The sequence below is a fragment of the Sarcophilus harrisii genome, chromosome 2 (genome assembly GCF_902635505.1).
Source record: "Sarcophilus harrisii chromosome 2, mSarHar1.11, whole genome shotgun sequence".
Taxonomy (NCBI): Eukaryota; Metazoa; Chordata; class Mammalia; order Dasyuromorphia; family Dasyuridae; genus Sarcophilus; species Sarcophilus harrisii.
The window spans coordinates 52865646-52886699 of NC_045427.1; the positions used below are offsets into that span (position 1 = coordinate 52865646).

Consider the following 21054-nt stretch of genomic DNA (forward strand, 5'->3'; position numbering starts at 1 on the left):
CAACGCTATCTAAAGCTAGATGAGCCTGTAAGGCCAGGTATACACGAATACACACGTGTAAATCTGAATGGATGTCTCCGCGGTTCTATATGTGTGCGTGTGGAAGGGTATTTTAAACCATCCTCCGAGCAGCCAGGGAGCCTCAAAGCCAACAGGAGCCATATTAAAAAGCACTCCCTTGCCAATGCGTTATTCCTCTGTGAGTCCAAACGCCAGCTCAGCCAGGGCAGGGAGGGTCAGTTTACAGAACAGTGAGATATTTAAGGAGCTGACGACTGAACATTTTAAGCGGTGGTATATAATAGCGTAAGTCACCAAACACCAGAGCGGCCCACACGCTCGGCTTAGGTTGAGCTCAAATATGTGGAAGGCTGCCAGCAACATAAAGGGGTTTCAATTAGTCACGCAAGGGTCTGACTTATCTGTCAGTGGACACATTTCACATATACCCAAGGAAGAAACAAGTAACAGGCTAAATGAGAACAAAACAGGAGGGTCCTAACCCACAAATCTATTTTCCTCATTTAGCTCTGAATGGGCAGTGGGACAGAGGAAGGGGTGGTCTGGGCTGGGGAAGCCACAGCAGCAAAATATAATCTCATTCCCTTGGTGTTCAAGGCCCTCCCTGGTCAACTGCCATCCTTTTTTGAAGCCTTTTTCCTTTCTAAGGAGAATTATGAGGGACAGCTAGTTGGTGTAGTGGGTAGAGCACCAGCCCTGAAGTCAGGAGGACCTGAGTTCAAATCTGGCCTCAGACACTTAGCACTTCCTGGCTGTGTGATTCAATTGCCTCAGCAAAAGAAAAAAAAAAAAAAAAAGAAAGAAAGAAAGAAAAGAAAAATATGAGAACTGACCAGCATCATGGGATCTGTAGTTCAGAGGGACAAAAATTCCCTCTCAGCAACTGAAAGCTATTTATGCGACATATTTAGGAATTCTAAAAGTGGCAAATGTAGTCTGAAAAAGATAGAGGAGAAGGAAGGGGGCCTTTAAGAGCTGAGCAACAACAAGGGGTGTCGACCTCCCCAGTCCTAGCCAGGACTTCAGCTAAAACAAAAGATATTAGTAATAGCCCCTGTTCAGAAAGGAAGCTTTGGGCCAAAACACCAGATGTAGTTACCTCTTCAGGATCTGAGGGAAGTTCTAAAAAAACAAGCTCTGTTCTTCCTCCAACCTCCTCCCCCTGTGCCTATCGAGTAAGAGATATTTTTGCATATTCTTTTCACTCGTTTACCTCAATATCTCCAGGCAGTTAGGTGCTATAGTGAATAGAGTGCCAAGCCTGGAGTTAGGCTGACCTAACAACGGTTACATGTGGCTTCAGTTACACATTAGCTGTGTAATCCTTGGCCAGTATATTAATTATTGCCTGCCTCCGTTTGTTCGACTGGAAAATGGGGATAATAGCAGAATCTACTTTGAAGGGTTGTTATGAAGATCAAATGAGATACTTGCAAAAAAAAAAAAAAAAAAGGAAAAGAAAAAAAATACTTAATACATTTCCTAGCACATAGTGGTCATTATGAATGTTTATCTCCTTCCCTCCCTAATTTTTTTTTTTTTTTGGCTGAGACAATAAGAGTTAAGTGACTTGCCCAGGATCACACAGCTAGGAAGTATTAAAGTGTCTGAGATCACATTTGAACTCAGGTCCTCCTGACTTCAGGGCTGGTACTCTATCCATTGTACCACCTAACTGCCCCCCTCCCTAATTTTTAAATTTTAAATTTAGGCAAAGCCTCTGCTGAATGTTGGGAATTTTCCTAACTGGGGGCTATGAGCTATTGTGATTATGCTCTCAACTTTCTGCAGAGGACAAACCATCTCTTCCTTGGTTAGTTGCAAGTTCTGCCAAGGAACTTAGCTCGCTTGTTACAATGTTACCATAAAGTTTGGTCCTTGACTGGGAGATGGTTTGAGCCTTTTCTTTCTGGAGGACTGCGCCTTCATCATCTATCTGTACCCTGTCAGTTTCAGAGGAGACCGATGTATATTTCTAGCTAAAAATGAGCAAATCATTGCAACAGGGCATTGTGTTAATTCTCCAGAGACCAAAGAGAGAGAGACGAGCAGGCTCAGGTCAATTGCACACTCTGCGGATACCCACAACCACAGAAAACCACTGTATTGCTACCCTTCATATGCTCCGAGTAAACTGTCACCTGGAACACACACCATCGTCTGCCTTTATCTACACTGTGGCTATGTCTGGAGACCTATCCCCAGTTCTTTCTCAGCTGATCCTTGCTTCTTCATTAAAGCTAAATTTAAGTGCCACTTCCCAGATTGGTTGCTACATTCAAAGAGAAATGCACCAATAATCCATACATAAATATGCAGCCTGAGCATTTAATTAGTTTTAAAATGTAATGTTATCTGTGTTTGTTGTTTGTTACTTTGTTAAATACTTCCCAATTACATTTTAATCTGGTTCAGACACTCTAGAGCAGGGGTCCTCAAACTTTTTAAATAGGGGGCCAGTTCACTGTCCCTCAGACTGTTGGAGGGCCGGACTATAGTAAAAACAAAAACTTTGTTTTGTGGGCCTTTAAATAAAGAAACATCATAGCCTTGGATGAGGGGGATAATCGTCCTCAGCTGTCGCATCTGGCCTGTGGGCCGTAGTTTGAGGACCCCTACCTAGAGAATGATACCAGAAGTACGGGGCATCTATTTGACATCTCTGTCCTATAGGCAGCCTTCCCTGATCCCCAGTATCCCCCCTTTTCATTTCTCTTTAGCCCTACTGCAGCATTTTGTACCTTTCTACTATTCTTATATGATACTGCATATTAAAATTGTCTATGTGTCTTATTCTATTACCATAAAGTGAGTTCAGTGAGTAAGAATTCGTTTTTATCTAACTTAAAAAAACCTTTCCCTTTATAGAATATAATGCATGGGGAAAAGTAAGTGTTTTTTAAAAGTATGATAAATGAATGAGTGAAAGAAAGTAGAGAGAAGACACCAACCATGTTACTGACAGGAAAATATGACAAAGATCATCAGCTCCATCTTGACTCTCTCCGTCTTGCTGTGAGGGTGAAATTTGCATAATAATAATAACTGACATTTATAGAGAGCTTTAAAGCTTCGCAAGGTTCTTTCTGTACAAAATGTAGAAGGGAATTGAAATGAATATTCCAACTGCAAGTGAGAGAGTAGATAGGGGTTAGGGAGTGAGACGCAGAGTCAGTTCAAGAGATAGACATGTGGCTAATGGCTTTTCTGGCTGTCCGGTTGGGGACAGCTGGCTAGAGTCTCCCTTCCGAGGAGCTGAAATAGCTCCTTTGGCTAGGAGCTAAAATTGCTGACAAAACCCAAGAGGCTGAAAAATAGCTGCAGTGAGCAGCAGATGGCGGTGGTGAGCACTGTCCGGGAGAGCCCTGCCCTGGAGAAAACGGCTCACCTGACAGCAAACCAGAGAACAATGTGAGCACACAGCAGCACTGGTATAAATTTCCCAGGATCTCTGGCTTCCCTGGCCACAGGCTGCCATGTCAGTAAGATTTGGGAGTAATTAAGTAATGATTATGTGCCGAGAACTATTCTAAGCATTTTACAAATGTCATCACATTTAACATGGTTTAGAGATGACAAGATTCCTGTCCCCATGGAGAGTATAATCTAATAGAGTGTGATAATCTATGGGGGAAAGTGTGTGTGTGTCTGTGTGTTGGGTAAGGGAGAAAACTTTCTAGTCATTAATTTTACTACACTTATGGCAGGTGTTTCCTCAGTGATTTCATCTTTCTACCGCCACACACTGTTAAATTAAATGTCTTTTGCTTTGAATGAATATATTCTCTGGTTGTGTGGAAATACAGTCGTGGGGGATCACAAGCAATGGTTTTGTGTGAATGCTGACTCGTAATATGTCTGACCTGAGAGCCCCATCTTCCTGTATAGTGTGGGTCATGGGGCCAGGAGCTGAGTATCTCAAAAGTCAACATGAGAGTGGCCATGGAATGGTGATCAAACTGAACTAAATAGAGAAGAGGATGTGTGTGTGTGTGTGTGTGTGTGTGTGTGTGTGTGTGTGTGTGTTCCATTTACAGTGTGGTATAGAGATATCACACTCAAATAGAAATGGCTGGGTGGCAAAGTGGAAGGAGCACTAAGCCTGGGGTCAGGAATACCTGAGTTCAAATGTAGCTTCAGATATTTATAAGCCATGAGACCTCGGGCAAGCCACCTTACCCTATTTGTGTCAGTTTTCTCATCTGTAAAATGGGGTTGATAACAGCACTTACCTCCCAGGATTATTGTGAGAAACAAGTAAGTTTAAATCACTTAGCACAGTATCAGGCACATAGTAAGTACTCTATAAATGTTAGCTATTATTATTAGAAATGGAGACATTTAGCTGTACAAAAGGATTCTTGCCAATCTCATACTGACTTGGAAAAAAACAAATTGGCATTATCTATATGCGATTGTATTCATTTTATTAAGTACTCAGCAGCGAGGCTGCGGCTGGGCCAGGAGTCAGGAAGTGTGACCTCAGACACCTAATTAGCTGCATGGCGCTGGGTAAGCCACTTCACCTTGTTTGCCTTGGTTTCCTCATCTGTCAAATGAGCTGGAGAAAAAAATGGCAAATTGCTCCAGTATCTGTGCCAAGAAAATCTCAAAAGGGGTCACGAAGAATCAGATACGACTGAAAAATGATTGTACAAGAACAAAAACAGTCTGATTACGTTTTAATGTGGTTTGGGCTGCATTGGCGATTATTATGGGTCTTCAGGCAGCTTGTCTGACGCCTCCGAGGTAGTAGATAGAGAACACGTCTCGGAGATAGGAACAGTCCCACCCCTGACGTAGACTTGACAAATGACTCTGGGGGACGAGTCCCTTAACCACCCAGTGCCCCCCGGGTAACACTCTAAGAGCAGAAGTTGCAAAGCAGCTGCTGATCTACATTAGCCAAGGGAGTTTCCTCGCTGAGAATTCCCTGTACCAATGAAATCACAGGTCTGTACCAAAATACAGGTTCCTCTCTCCTGCCTCTGCCCTGGCGATGGGAGTCGCTTCCTGTGAGAGAAACCTGTGCTAAATGTAAGGAACGGATACCAAATTTGGGGCAGATAAGTTTGGAGATGGCAATGTCCTGCCCACATGAAGATTACAATCTAATAGGGATTTAGGACACATTCAGGAGATACCTAAAGGTCGAAAGGTAGAATGAGGTCAAGTTCAGGGTCTGCAATCTCTTCCTCTGCTTCGCAAGGCTCTCTGCTCATTTATCATCAAGGATTTTTCATGCATCCTGTGACCCGCTCCCCGTTCCAAGGAAGCTCAATGCAAAGGCTGAACGGCTGTTTCTCCAAAGTCAAAAAAGCAGACTTTTTTTTTTTTTTTAAACAGTGGGCCGGGGCCAATCATCTTAGCAAAAGCAAAAAAAAAAAAAAACTTCAAGAGACCGCCTCTAAATTGAATGCTTACAAATGTTCAATTAATCTCTCTGGGTTTAGATCTCAAAACAGAGGCTGTTCCCACTTGGGACTTTTTGGCATTTCATTTTTCTCTTCATTTATACTTTCTCCCTCTCTCCGGAGACTTAAAGTTCACTTCTTGCTACTTCTACCCATTTATTTGAAGGTTCAAACTTGCATCCCAGCAGATGAAGTCAAAAGGTAGACAGAATCATAACAATTATGTATATCCTCAGACAGATGATACAGTGGGAAAACTATAGGGTGTAGAGTTGGGAAATTTTGCCTCTGATGAGTATCAGCTTTGTGACCTTGGGTAAGTTCCTAACTGTTGCCTGCCTCAGTTTCCCCATCTATAAAAATGAAGATAATAACAGTATCCACTGCTGCCTCAATTTCATCATCTGAAAAATGGGGATAATAATATCTACCTCTGTCTCAGTTTCCCCATCTGTAAAATGGAGATAATAACAGTATCTACTTCTTATAGTTGTTGCAAGGACTCCAAACCCAATGCTCTTTCCGTTATACTAACCTACAACAATTCAGGGCATCAAGTCATGTTTCCAGAGCTCCTTAAAGTTTCCATCCGACAACACTGTGTAGTAGGGAGTGTGAATGTTATCGAGCCTATTCCACAGGTGAGGGAAGAGAGGATAAGCCTTTAAATGACTTGCCGGTGATCACACAGTAAATGAGTCATCAAACCCAGGTCTCCTAACTCTGAATCTGACTTCAAACTGTCTCTCTGAGCTGCCCTGGCTGCTTTCAGAGGAGAGGGAGATAGCTTCCAGCTGGGGGACCAGAGAAGCCTTTACAGAAGGGGCCTTTGAGCTCCTTCTTGGAGGATGTGAAAGATTTGAATCCAAGGAACTGGAGGTAAAGAGGGGGAGAAAAGAAGGGGGAGCCGGGAGGGCATCTCCCAGATCGGCAATCAAAGTGGAAACCCCTCTCCCTGGAAGTCACCGACTTGGAAGTCTGCGGCTGACAAGACTGTGTGTGCCTTCCCTTTAAAGGACCATCGCGCAATTTCAGTCAAATGATGATCTATACCATATGAAATGAGCCCCCGTGCAGGGAGACAACACTAATTAGCTGTCAGGAGTGATGCAAACTCTACCCTGATCCCCTCCCTGACAATCTATCTGAGAATCACCCTTTGCCATTGAGTACCGCTCCATGATAAAAAGGAAATATGTTCAAAGCAGAATGGCTAACAAGAAGGGGGGAGAAGGGGGAAGGACTCGGGGAGACAGAGAAAAGCAGATTGCTTCTGACACTTTCCCAAGAGAAGAAAAAATTAAAAGCATTCAAAAAAATAATTTGTCATCATCAGGTCTCAAAAATAACATACTCTTGAAAAGTAGGGTTTGCATCCAGGGTATTTCCAGGCATCTGTTCAGCATGTGAGATACATGTGGGGCTGGCTGGTGCCAAAGTCAAAGTCAGGTCTTCATTGGAGGGCCCGGATAAACACCCCGCGAGGAGGTGGGGGCGGGGAGGTGGTAACTGGATCACAAACCTTAGATATCATCCAGCCCATTTCTCTATTTAAAGCAGCAGAGATCGAGGCGGAGAGATGGCAAGGGACTTGTCCAAGATTACAGAGGCAGCGAGGGGAAGGAACAGGATCTGAACCCAGTTCTCTCTAATCTAAATGAAAAACGGATGGAGTTCTAGACTTGGCATTTTTTTCCTAAAATACCAGTCCCTTTCCCCTAATTTCCCACAGCTCCCTGGTTCTGGGCTCAGAGATCTGAGTGTGGGTAGACAGAAGCTAGAATGGGCATCTTCTGCCATGGCAGTGGGTAGGGGAAGTAGAAGGAGGGTTGGCTCTGGAGTCAGTGGACATCTATCCTAATCCTGCCTCTGACACTGCCTCCTCATGTGGATTTCAGCAAATCACCTTTACATTCCTAGATTCTAGTCTTTCTCCTGTGTTAAACAAGAGCATTTGGCTAGAGAGCTTCTGAGGTCTCTGAGAGCTTCGCATCTATGGCCACACACTTTATGCCCATCAAACTGGCAAAGATGGGAAGTGATCGGAAAAACATAGTGCTGGCTGGATTATGGGAAGTCTGGTTCCCCTGTCCCAATAGTGTCTGTCATAAAAATGTAAAAATTCTTTCCTCTAAGTGTTCTCTATTTATGGGTTTTTTTCAGTGTTTATGCTAATCAACTGCTTTTTAAAATAATGCTTTATTTATTATTACTAAAATAATGCCAACTTTAAATTCTTCTTTTTAAATCAGAGAGTTAGCCCAAATGATTTCCAGAGCTCCTTCCAGCTGGGGTTCTGACTGTGAGTCTGCCACTAACTTACTTGCAGTAATTGCTCCATTGGCTCCTTTTTATAAGCCTTTGCAGGAGTCAAAGGAGGAGAAGGGAGATGGAGGGCATTCTGGGGGGGAGGGAAACAAAGTTAGTAAATAAGTAGACAAAGTAAACAAAGACAGACCAGTCTTGGCTGGAGCACAGACAATATTAAGGAGAATAAATACATTAGTAACGATTAACAATAATAGCAAGTTTCTCTTACCATAATCACATTAAGAAGGCATAATAATATATTAATTTGATGTTCTAATGATATTATAATTAATAGAGTATAATTATATTAAATAATATATTAATGTAATATTAACATAATTAATAATGATGAACAATAATGATAATAGCTAGCATTCGTGTAGCACTTTCAAGTTTTCCCAGTGATGCTACTGGATCTTGGAACAACCTTGTGAGATTTGCACTACAGGTCTCATCATCCCCATTGTGTAGACTAGGAAACTGAGTTTGGGAGAAGTTAAGCTGGTAACTATCTGAAGTGGTATACAAAGGTAGGCTTTTCTGATTCCAAGTCCAGCTGGGATCCAGGACATCATATAAGCTCTGATTGAGGGATGTATTGGGGATAAAGTCAGAAAGGTAGGTTGGGATCACATTGTGAGGAAAGGGTCACCAAAATCAGACTGCAAAGCTTGAACACCACAGCGTCATGGAAAGAGTTTTGCTTTTAGGGGCAAGAGGATCCGATTTAGAATCCCAGCTCTTCTGATTACCATCTGTTTTTCTCTGGTGTATGACTCAGTTTCCCTTTCTATAAATTTAAGGAATTGGGATCTCTGAATCCTAAGGGACTTCATCCTCAGTGGAAGGATTCAATGACAGCCTGGGACAGGGGCTTTAAGTAACCGGCAAACAGGAGCTGTCCTGTCCAGCCAGTGGCTAAACCTTGCCCGCTTTCTCTCTGGAGCCTTTGGGGGATGGGTCCCTGGATGGTATGGACGCCTCAGGTGATTTTGTCACCTGCGTCTCTCTGTGTTTTGAAGCCATATCCTTAACCTCCCTCTGCAGCATGCTCCTCCCTAACTAACCATCCCCTCAGGAAACCTCATCCTCCCCTCTTCCCTAGGAGAAAAACCCACAGCTATTATTGCAAGAGTGGGAGTTGGGGGCCACGCCTGGTGGGAGTAGGGGTCTTGGGGATGGCCAGAGGAGAAGCTTGTCTTAGGAATATTCTCACAGGCTTGTGCCCCAAGCCTCCCAGGAAGCCATTTCAATTCTCAGTGGAGAGATAAAGGGAACTGAGAGGCGGCAGCCCCTTCACACAAGCCTGTGTTGACATGCTGAAAGGTTGTCATGGTAACAGCCGTGTGTCAGGGGCAGCTGGCAGAAATGTAATCTGGGTAAACAACAGGCTTGCCCTCCCAACTGGCCAGGCAGGGCAAGGGTCAGAGACTGGAAGGTGGGGGGGGTGAGCCTTCCTCCCCCACATAACCCCCATACTCCCCCCCCTATCTTTCCTCTGAGGCTCTTGACTAGTGAGCAAATGGAAGGACTATGAGAGAGACTATGAGATGAATGTTTTTTTTTTTGTTTTGTTTTGTTCTGTTCTGTTTTTAAATGACAGTCCACAGGGGCTGAAGTCTGTGGGCACTGGGTCTACCCACAAAGGTACCAGCTCTTTGTTGAATAACTTGAGCCCCGAGTGGTGCTTCTGTGCCAGCTGGGCCAGTGATCTCCAGAGCTCTCCCCTTCCTGAGGAAACAACAATCCCCCGCCCTGCACTGGGAGAGCAGCATCCCAGCTCTACCGGGTCCCAAGCATCCAACCCAACCCTGCTTGATGGAGTTTTGAACCCTGAGGACAAAAGGATCCTGGTCCCCAATTTTCTCCTAATTCCTTGAATGGGGAGCACATTTGAGGATTTCTCAAAGCCACCAGATGGAGAAAAATAAATGGAAAAAATAACAAGTTTACTGACAAAGGTAGTATCAGAAGTACTGCAACTGTCCAATTTGCCATTAGATAATCTATCAAAACATTTACTAAGTGCTTACAATGTGCAAAGGAGGCATCGTGCTGGATGTGGGGGATGTGGACAGAAACGTACCTGTGCCTGCCCTCAAGGGGGTTGTACTCTAAAAGAAAAAAATATATACATAAGTATAAATACAAAATACAGACAAAGTAAATACTAAGCCATATCTGGGGTTGGCAGAGGAGTACTAAGCACCTGGGAGGATTAGAACATACAGGATGCGGGATCTTAGCTAAGTCTTCAAGGGAACCAAGGATTCTAAAAGGCAGAGGTAAGGAGAAAGTATTTTCAAAGTGTGGAGGGACACCCTGGGTGGATGTATCACTCCCTATTTGTAGACCTCAGTTTCTTATTCTGTGAACTGATGAGATTGGATGATAGAATTGATAAGTCCCCTTCTGTTTCACTGTGATTCTAACTAAACAGGGCAGTGATCAGAGAACCAGATCTGGAATCAGGGAGATTTGAGTTCAAATGCAGCCTCAGACACTAGCTGTATAACTCTGGGCAAGTCCCTTAACAAATGTCTGCCTCAGTTTCGTCACCTTTAAAATGGGTATACTAACAGCACTTAAATCTCAAAGGATTGTTGTGAGGATCAAATAAAGTCATTTGTGAAGTGCTTCGCAAACCTTAAAGCACTACATAAATACATAAAATACACCAAAAATACATAAAATAATAAATCCACAAAATATAAATATTAACTATTATTCTAACTCACAGTTCTACTTTCTCCCTTTTTATTACTTTAGATCTCCTTTGCTACTTTGGTGACTAAGTAGCAACTTGCCTTTGCCTCACAGCTAGGTGGCATAGTGGATAAAACATGAAACTGGAAGTAGTCAGGGAGTCCTGAGTTCAAATTCTACCTTAGATACTTATTAAACCTCTGGGCAGGTGATTTAACTTAGCTCTGTTTTCTCATCTCTAAAACAAGACTGGGGGAGGGAATGGACCTGATGATTTCTGAGGTATTCTCTAGTTTTAAAATCTATGATCTGAAGAGTTTTCAGAAAAAGTTTGAGTATAGCTACTGAGATGAATATGTCAAAGGCACTATGGAGATTTTTTTAAACTCAAATCATTGGGCTGTGAATCTGCAGCCTTTGTTCCATCTCTCTGTCCATTTCTGTGCCAAAACTTAATCTCAAGGGCTCAGAACTAACATATATAACAGAATATTCTCAAGGGCTTCCCCTACCCCAGAAATGATTTAGTATTTACTTTGTATATATTTTGTATTTTATTTATACAATCTGTGTGGATGTTGTCCCACTATTAGAATGTAAGCGTTTTGAGGGCAGGAAGTGTTGGGTGGGGGTAAGAGCTGAGAGCGACAGAGAGGCAGACCCAGAGGCAGAGAGAGACAGACAGAGAGAGGGAGAGACAGACAGACAGACAGAGACAGAGAGATAGAGAGAGACAGAGACAGAGACAGAGAGAGAAAAAAAACCAGACAGAGACAGACAGACAGACAGAGAGCCATATCGTATTTCTATTTTCTGTACCTAGCATAATGCCTTATATATTTGGAGTAAGAAAATTATGGCTGACATATTACCTCTATGTGTGATTCCAGCTTTAGAATAAGGATTTTATACTAGAAGTGGTGTTCCCATGTGATTAGTTAGGCCAAATGTTGTTAATTGATTATAGGTCTCTTTTAAGTGTTTAGGGGCTTGACAAAAATCACTTTTCAGGGACATTTGAAAGATACCATTTTCTATAGGAAAGACTTCTTCCATTTGCATTCTGAGCTGGCATTTCTTCAGGACAAGGGTAAAGCCTTTCTGCCTTTGTCTTATCTCTTCCTTTATAGAGAGTATATATATATATATATATATATATATATGTTTTATTCTATGCCTTTAAAAATCTGTCCTTGGTCTCGTGAGTTTGACCAAAGGGTCCAGGACATAAGGCAGGGTAAGAAGCCCTGAATAGATAAGCTTGAAAATCCCCTCTGGCCCTAAATTCTATTCCTATGAACTTCCACAGGGGGAGGTTAACTCTTTGATCGACTCAGGGAAGGACTGACCAGGTTTGAATATAGTTTCCTCCTTTCTCACACAGCTGAATCCTCCTGGAAAATATGAACAAGGCTTTTCTGGGTCAACACACAGACAACTCTTAAGAATCACAGAATGTTGGAGCACTGAACATCAGAGAGGGGATTCTAGAACATGAAATGTGATGGGTGGAAGCGACCTTCGGAGAGAGAATGTTATTAATGCCAGGAGAGACCGCAGAGATCTTTATCCCAAGCTCCCTTGTTCTACATATGTCAGGACTAAGGCTCCCCACGGAGAAGAGACTTGCTCAGCTTCATGAAGCAGGTTTTGAAGGATCACTGGGATTTATTTAAACAGAGAGGAAGATGGGAGGATCCTTGTGAGCAAAGATATGATCACTGATACTTATATACTGCTCTAATGTTACTATGTATAACTCATCTTCACAACAGTATCATCTCCATTGTTCTTGTTGTGGTTGAGTTATGTCCAACTCTTTTGTGACCCAATTGAGAGGTTTGTTTTGGGGCAGAGGTTTGCTATTTCCTCCTCCAGCAGAGGAAACTGAGACAAACGGATATGGTCACATTAGCTTAGTAAGTGTCTGAGGTCAATTTGAACTCAGGTCTTCCCTTCTCCAGACCCAGGCTCTATCTATTGTGCCAATGTATGGATGAGCAAATTGAGGCTTGATAAAGTCCAGTGACCAACTCATGCCTCGAAGCTAGAGCTAGACTCTAGCCTTTCATCCATTACAGCATCCAACCCTTCCAGATTGGTGAGCAGATGCTGAGGATACTGGTCCAGTTGACGATCCGTGTAGGAGAAAAGTGAGAGAATAAGCTGAAGAGGGAGGATGGAGTGAGCCCGAGGAGATCCTTGGATCCAATCCCATTAAAAAAAATGTCTGTGGTTTCCCAGAATTGAGATAAAGTAGGTACCCTGAGAAGGGAACACAGGGTTAATTGGCATCTTTGGAGTCTGTGAAGGGGAGATGTGAACAAAGAGATGGTGGGCAAGGCCCTGGAGGTGCTGTCTGATCCCTCACAAACAAACACACGGGCTTACTTGGAAATGAGCAGGGAGCCATTCCCTGGAGAAAGCTCTCGTGTGATTGCTCCGCACTAATTGTCCCGATGCCAGATGGGGCAGACCCAGGTGGTACCTGGCTACATACCTCTGCTCCCATTCTGCAAGTCCAGACCCAATGTCACCTCTTCCTCCCAGCCCTCCCCACCCCCAGCTGAAAGTCATCCTTCTTCTTCTCTCAGGCAGTATGGCTGACCCTTCCCCATTTACAAAGGTGGGAAGCCTTTTCCCGTTCCTAGGAATTCTCGTACCTTTCCTCAATTGTTTCTCTTAAAGCATCGTATATATATAGTGTTTGTGCATTATCCTTTACATGTTGTCTTACTCATTAGATTGTGAGCTCTCTGAGAGCAGGAACTGTCTTTTGCTTTTCTTTGTTTCCTGATTCTGTATCGTGCCTGGTACACAGTCAGGATTTAATAAATTTTTATCTACTGACTTTCCCCAAAATTCACCACGGAATTTGAATTATAATACATTCAAATTTTGAAATATAATTATAAATGCATCCAATATTAATTTCATCATTGAATATGATTTAGAATGCATTCGATTTTGAAATATAATTTCAAAATTCATTTGTGGAATATAAGTTTTTTGTGGGCAAAGAGTATCTTTGCATTCCTAATGCTACCTATCCAAGTGCATCATATAAAACAGGTGTTTAATAAATGCACAGGCATTGTGAAAAAAAACCCCAACAACAATAGTATTTGGAATCAGGGAATTTGGATTCAAACCCTCTCTCTACCCTCTCCTACTACTTGTGACTTTGACCTCCTTGGGTCTCAGTTTCCTCATCTACAGATTGGACAAGATGCTCTCTAAAATACTTTCCACTTGTGACTTCATTATCCTTTGGTCTTGTACTATGGTAACTTGGTCTGTCTGTAGTCTCCCCACTAGGGGACAGCTAGGTGGTGCAGTGGATAGAGTACCGGTCCGGGATACAAGAAGAACTGAATTCAAATCCAGCTTTAGACACTTAACACTTATTGGCATGTGATCCTGGGCAAGTCACTTAACCCCAGTTGCCTCAGGGAAAAAATACTGCCCATTAGGGATGGGTTCATATGGGGCTGGCACATTCTTATATAAAGCAAGGTAGACAATCATCTAGAGTGTGAATGATGGATGTCTACAGACTCATCTGTTCTAAAATATGTGCCTACTCCCCCATCAGCCCTCATTCCTGAAAATACAGTCATTACCGAAAAGTTCATATAGATACAGATGCATGACCCAGGAGAGAAAACACATTAATCCATTCAGAAAGGCAGAATGGAGAAGCAGAAAGTGCATATAACTGGGAATCGGAATTTGAATCCTGGTTTTGTTCTTGCTATCTGTGCTACTTTGGGGCAATCATAATTGCAGCATCTCAGAGGTAAAAGGAAGCTCTGATTCAACTCATATCTGAATAAACATCCCTTATAGCTCACAGTCAACAAGTGGCCCTCTTACCTTCTCTCCTACCTATAGTGAGGGGAACCTGTTCTCTCCAGAGACACCAGACCTCTTTGGTATACTTGTTACAGCAAGCCTCAGTAAATTTCCCTCCTTTGGCCCAGTTCTCTTTTATGGGGTCAATCAGAGCTAATCTAATCTTTCATCCTAGATACTTGAAGAGATCTCTCATGTGCTATCCCACTCCCTCCCATCCTTCTGTTTTCTCTTCTGCTAAATATTCTCACATCCTTCCAAGAATTCGTATATGGGATAATTTAAAGGTCTTCTCTGGGCACTTGCTAACACCCACATCAATGTCTTTCCTACAATATGGTGCCAAGGTCAAAAGAAAATCTTTTGGCCTGATCAGAGCAGAACACAACAGGACTTTTTACCTGCCTAGCTTCATTTCAAATGCAGCTGAGGGCAAACTAACCCATGTCACATCATTGACACTCCATTGACCTAGAAGGCACATTGAACTCTGTCCAGATTTCCTATCTTCTATCAAAAATTAAAAGACATAGAACGAAAGTTTCTGGAGATCAGGGACTGTTTCACTTCTTTGTTGGTGTTCCCAACACCTAGTATAGTACAGTGTCCAAAACAATACTGCCTTAAAAAATGCCTGTCAACTAACTGAGCACTTCGCCCCAAGGTTCCCATCATGCTCGCCCTGTTAAGCTATTCTTCCTGGACATTAAGAGTCACTGTTCTGCTGGTTTGTTCTTCCTTCTGAAGGATGAAATTATCATGAACGCTGATCAGGAAGTTATTAGTTCTCCTTTTGGTAGAGAGAGAGCTCCAGGAAAAGTATGGATAATTAAAGAGCCCCATTGCCAAATCATTCCTTCATGTCAAGTTTGTGATCTGTTTACTAAACACCTCTTCTATTTTCTCTTTCCGTCCAGGTGGTTTGTAGTATATTCCAATCACTAAAACCATGACTATTTTTGCCTTCAGTGATTTTTCGCCCAAATGTTCTCTGCCATGCTTCCCCACTGTGCCTGTTGGTTTTCTTCACAGGAATATATTTTCTTAATATAAAATGCTATTCTGTTCTTCTTACACACACACACACACACACACACACACACACACACACACACCACAAAAACCCTTACCTATCCAATTTCTTGTTATTAATATATACTCTTTCAGGGACATATACTAATAATGGGTCTCATCCCACTAAGACTGAGTGACACCATTGATTTCCTTTTATTAGGTCTTCTAGTCTAGCTTGCTGGTTACTTCTACTTGGGGCATTTGTGTCCAGCCATCTGGGCCAAGGGTTTTTATTATCAACACTTTCTGGAATTTGTCTCCTGTGCATTTCTAAATGGGTATAATGCCATCTATCCTTCTTACATTGAAGTTGCTACACTCAACAGCCAGTATTCTAAACTGGGGTCTGTGAGCTTTATATAAAATTATTTAATAACTATATTTCAATATAATTGGCTTCCTTTGTAATTCTACTATTTCATCTTATTGCATTTAAAAACATGATTTTAAGGGGTCTCTAGGTTGTCCAAAGGGTCTATGGCACAGCCTGAGTTAAGAGCCCCTGATCTCTAGACATTTAGCAGGTTGCTCTTTGAGCTTCAGTGGTGTCATGTGGTATTCGACTAGATTTTCTGAAGGTTCTTTCCACTCCTCCATCCCACGGCTAAATGAATGAACGAATCATAGTTACACTGTCCTGTCCCTCATGTCTCCACTGAAAGAGGAATCAGCTCCAGAGAGTCCCCCTGAAATAGAAAAGAGAAGTCACAGGAGCCTTGATCGGCCTCCCAGCTCCAAGCCCCGGCCTGGAACTGGCTGCGACATTTATGAGGTGTTCTACTCTCTGGCTCAGGACCTGACAATTTTATTCCTATTTTGCTTTTCCTAAGGAGCTTGGCTAATCAGCCTGCAGCTTGAAGTGCTGACTGCGTGAGAGTGCACACGTGTGAGTCTGAGGACTGCTAAAGCTCATCAACATATGTCTGGGCAGAATCTGGCCTTCTTCTCGGCCTTCGTGTGTGTGTATGTGTGTGTGTGTATGTGTGTGTGTGTGTTTGCGCACCTTTGGATTTGTGGTCTTTTCTGGATAGGTGTGAGAATGGTGGTTGCTGTACAAATAGGAATAGCAGCCATATAAATCAGCATCTGCTCACATTCCCAGGGCCTTACATTTAAAATATAGTATTATTATATGTTATAATATATGAATATGGTTTTATATATTTAAATATATATTATATTTAAAATATAAGACCTTGGACATGTGACATATATATATATATATACATATGTATTTCTACATATATATTTCTTCTTTATTCTATATAGATTTTCTATATATATATATATTTCTATATGTCTCTATAGATAGATAGATTTATATATACCTCTCTCTATGGACATGTGAGCATATACATATACATAAATACATGTGTGTGTATCCAAAAAGGAAAAAAGAAAGACTAACAGAGAAAATCAGGCATCTTTCCAGAGAAAACTGAATCCTGAGGTCTTCACTCATCAGATTGGTTCACATATGAGAAAGCAACACACATGCCCAGGATATAATAATGACAATGATGACGGCAATCATGATGATGATTTTGGCTTCCCAACTGTCCAAAAATATGTTGGGTGGGAATTTAGCTTCCTGTCCCTCAACTAAGCCTGAATGACTGCTTGTTGGCTATAGTGAAGGGATTTGTGCATCAGGCAGGGGATTGGACAAGATGATCTCCAACTTTGAGATTCTGGGATTCTAGTTCAGTTCTATTCATCCTTCGAGTCCCTGTCCAAGTCCAATTGTACATCCTAAGATCATAGGGTTTAGAGCTAGAAGAGACCTTAGATGTCATTAACATCCAATGTCTCCATTTTATAAAGGAGGAACCTGAGATTCTTAGCAGGCCAGTGATTTGGCCAAAGTTTTGAAGCTAGATACCATCATTCAGTGAGTTCATAAGCATTTATTGAGTGCTATGCACTATGGTAAGTACTAAGATAGAGAGAAATTAAAGCACAGTTCCTATTATCAAAGAGTTCATATTTTAGTGGAGGAATCAACATACAAACAATTATGTACAAACAAAATCTATAGTGTAAAAGGAAGAAGGAAAAACACTAGTTTGGAGGCAGGGGGTATGGGGGCAGATGGCACTAAGAAAGATCTCCTGTCTGAAGAAAGAAAGATTTGAGCCGAGTCTTGAAGACTGTCAAGTTTTTAAAGAGAATCAATGATATCACGAACTGAGAGAGAGAACTTTCCAGGAATGGGACATGGCCAGTGCAAAGGGAGAGTCAGGAGACCAAGTGTTGTGTCTGAGGAAGAGCAAGAAAGCTTGTACTGCTGGGTCCAGGAGCAGGAGGAGAGGAGGGAAGGGCAAATGGGTTGGAAATGTCAACAGGCACTAGGCAGTGAAGGGATTGAAAAGCCCAACAGAGCATTTTAATCCTGAGGCAATAGGGAGCTATTGAAGCTGAATGAATAGTGGAGTGACGTAGTCAGATCTGCCCTTCAGGAAAGTGGGAGAACATAGACTAGAATGGTTGGAGAGACTTGTGTCAGACAGCCCCACCTGCAAGTTGCTGCGGTAGTCCAGGAGTAAATGATGAAGGCTTGCCCCAGAGTGGGGACAGTGTCAGAAGAGAAATGCTGCACAGGGAGAATTGAGAGGATTTCAAAATTGATTAGATTTGAGGGGGGAGAGAATGCTGAGTTGAGGATAATACTAAAGCGGAGACCCCGAGAGATTAGAAAAATACTGGGGCCTTGGACAGATTTGGAGATTTGGGAAGACTGGAGGGTTTTTGGGGGAAAATAATGAATTGTTTAGGACATGCTGAGCTTGAGACATCTATGCAACATCCTATCTGAGAGAGCCAAAAGGAAGTTGGTGATATGAGACTGGGACTCAGGAGAGAGGTGAGGGCTGGATATAGAGATCTGAGGATCATTTGCATAGAAATAATAATGGGACCCAGAAGAATTTCAAGGAGAAAGATAATGATGTGGATCTAGAATCTTTGAGTGTTCAATGTTTTTTCCCAATAAACCACAACCCACCTCCACAAAGATTTCTTTGCCTAAACTAGCCCTGATTGATCTCTTCTGAAGTCCTTATATGCCTATTCTCAGCAGCTCATAATTGAGCAATGTCTAGGTAGCATGAGAGCTAACGTGCAAAAAAAATAATCCTGGTCAAGAAGGAAAATGATGGGAATGGCGTTCAATAAATAATTTTCCCGTCTCTTTTGTCATTGCTTTTTTTGAAACCTTTCATCTCTCTAACTCTAATAAGACCTCAAGCTTCTCAGAGTTATCAAAATATTCGAACCGGAAGAAACCATAGAACCTAGAATGGAAGAACTTGAAGGATTTTAGAACTTAAAATGTCAGAGCTAGAAGGCATCTCAGAACAAGGAATTTCAGAACTTCAGAAAAACATAAAATGCCAGCTTTGGAAGGAATCTTAGAACCTAGAATCCCAGAGCTGGAAGGGAACTCACAATACAGAGTGTCAGAGCTAGGAGGAACCTTAGAACATAGAACATCAGAGCTGGAAGAAACATTAGCATAAGGAACATTAGGACGAAAGAAACCTCAGGACACAGAATGCATGAGTTAGCAAAAATTGCAAAAGCCATCTAGCTTAAATCTCTCATTTTTATAGGCTGAAATACTGAGGCTCAATTAATGAAAGGACTCGACCTATAATTTAGGATAAATCATTACTATAAATAATCAGATTTCTTGAGTCCTGGGCTGTATCTACTATAGCATGTAGTCTCTTTGCAAATTCCTCTAGAGACTAATGAAGTGCTGAGTACAGATTGGGCACTCAATAAATACTTGCCAATTGAATAACCATCTAGTCAACCAATACCCATTTATGAAGCACCTACTGTATTCAGAACACAGTATTACTGAGGGAGATAAAAATTTTATTAAAATATACAATCCCTTTCAAGCTTCCATGGAAATTATATCTTGAATTGAATTTCTTGGTTTTTATTATTATTATTATAGTATCAGAGAATATCAGAGAAGGAAGAACCTTAGCTATAATTTGGTTGACATACGAATAAAGTAAGGATTTAGTTTAAACAAATGGGGTCATATATCAAAGAGTGATGAAATCAGGACTCAAACCCAGGTCTTCTGGCTGAATATTCAGTGCCCTATACTATCCTTGTCCTTATGCTTAGAGGACATCTCTAGTATACATGCTGCAGGCCTGCCTTAGTAATGTGAGCACACATACTACTATTGGCAGAGTCTCCCTGAGGAGAGGTCTGTCTCCACAAGCCCCCTCCCCTCAAAAAAAACCCTATTTCCCATGTGACTGTCCCAAGATTCAGGGACTAGCGCATGCTTAAGACCAAGTTTCCAATAAGTTTCTAGTTTTACATTCCTGTTCTGGCCCCTCCCTACTCCTTGGACCCTGGACCAAAGATGGAGGTGAAAATAAATGTTTAACAGCTTTCCTGACCTAACTCTCCAGGAGGATTCCATCTTGGGCATCCAGCAGCACAAAAGGCCAAAAAACCTCTCTGTCACTCTGTCTGTTTCTGTATCTGTCTCTTTTTTTATCTGTCTTTCCTTCTTCTCTGTCTCTGTCTATTTCTCTATCTTTCCTTCTTCCCTCTGCCTGTCTCATTTTTCTGTCTCTCTTATCTCTTTTTCTGTTTCTCTCTTTCTGTCTTTCTCTATCTCTTCTTCCTCCCTTTGTTTCTGTTATCTTTCTATCTCATCTCTCTTTCTCTCTCTCTTTCTCATATTTCTTTCCCTCTCTGTCTCTCTCTGTGTTACTCTCTGTCTCTCCATCTTCCTCTTTTTCTGTCTTTCTCTGTATCTGTATGTCTCTGTCTATCTCACTCCCTCTGTCTCTCTGTGTATCTCTGTCTCTTTCACTCTGTTTCTGTCTCTGTTTTTGTTTCTATCTCTCTGTATCTTTCTCTCTCTCTGCCTCTCTCTCTCTCTCTCTCTTTCTCTCTCTCTCTCTCATTGCCCAAGTGTTTCTTTTTTCTTTTTCTTCCCATCTGTTCAGTACAATTGGCGGCCTTGCCACAACAGAATGAGAGCTTCTGCTGAACTGGGAGGAATGTAAGGATCATGGAAATAGAGATTTATAGCAGGGAGGAACCTTAGAGGTCACTGGGTCCAACCCTCTCATTTTACAGAGAAGGAAAATGAGGTTTATGGCCTAAAGGAAAATTGACTTGTTCCGGGTCATACAGCCAATATAAGATAGAGAAAAAACCTTTGTCTATTATGCACAGGGGATCAAGCAGTAAGGTCAGAGGGTCTTAACCCTGGAAGGCAGGCTTAACAAGGAAGCTAAAGGATCAGTTTCCCCCTTTATCAAAGGAGAAGGTTAAACTAGCCAAGCACGGGTGGGACCTAAGATTCAGAGCTAGAGGAGGACCTTAGAACATAGTATATTAGACCTGGGAGTCATCCTAAGGCATACAACATTGGAACCCAGGACACGCAACTCCACCTTCCACATTCTTCCCAACGTACTATATTGCCTCCCAAAACACCAGATTCAGAATGAGAAGAACTCAACAACAATTATGATTTTTCTCCTTACTCACTGAGTGACTCTGGGCAAATTCCTCCCTGTGGGTCTCAGTTTCCTCATCTGTAAAGAAGGCAATCAGACTAAATGATTTGATTGGACTAGAAATGATCCCTAAGAAACCTTCCAATCTTTCTACCCATGTTCTAAAT

General features: G+C 42.0%; 1 protein-coding gene and 1 long non-coding RNA gene across 4 annotated transcripts in view; one reads left to right on the top strand and one right to left on the bottom strand.

Annotated features, from left to right (window-relative positions):
- GSE1 (Gse1 coiled-coil protein) overlaps nucleotides 1-21054 on the bottom strand; it is a 770474-nt gene that overhangs the window by 619068 nt on the left and 130352 nt on the right. The window lies entirely within an intron of this gene.
- On the top strand, nucleotides 8804-12239 carry LOC116422051. Its single transcript, XR_004232645.1, has 2 exons — nucleotides 8804-9706; nucleotides 11836-12239. It is a non-coding gene; the product is annotated as an uncharacterized LOC116422051 (long non-coding RNA).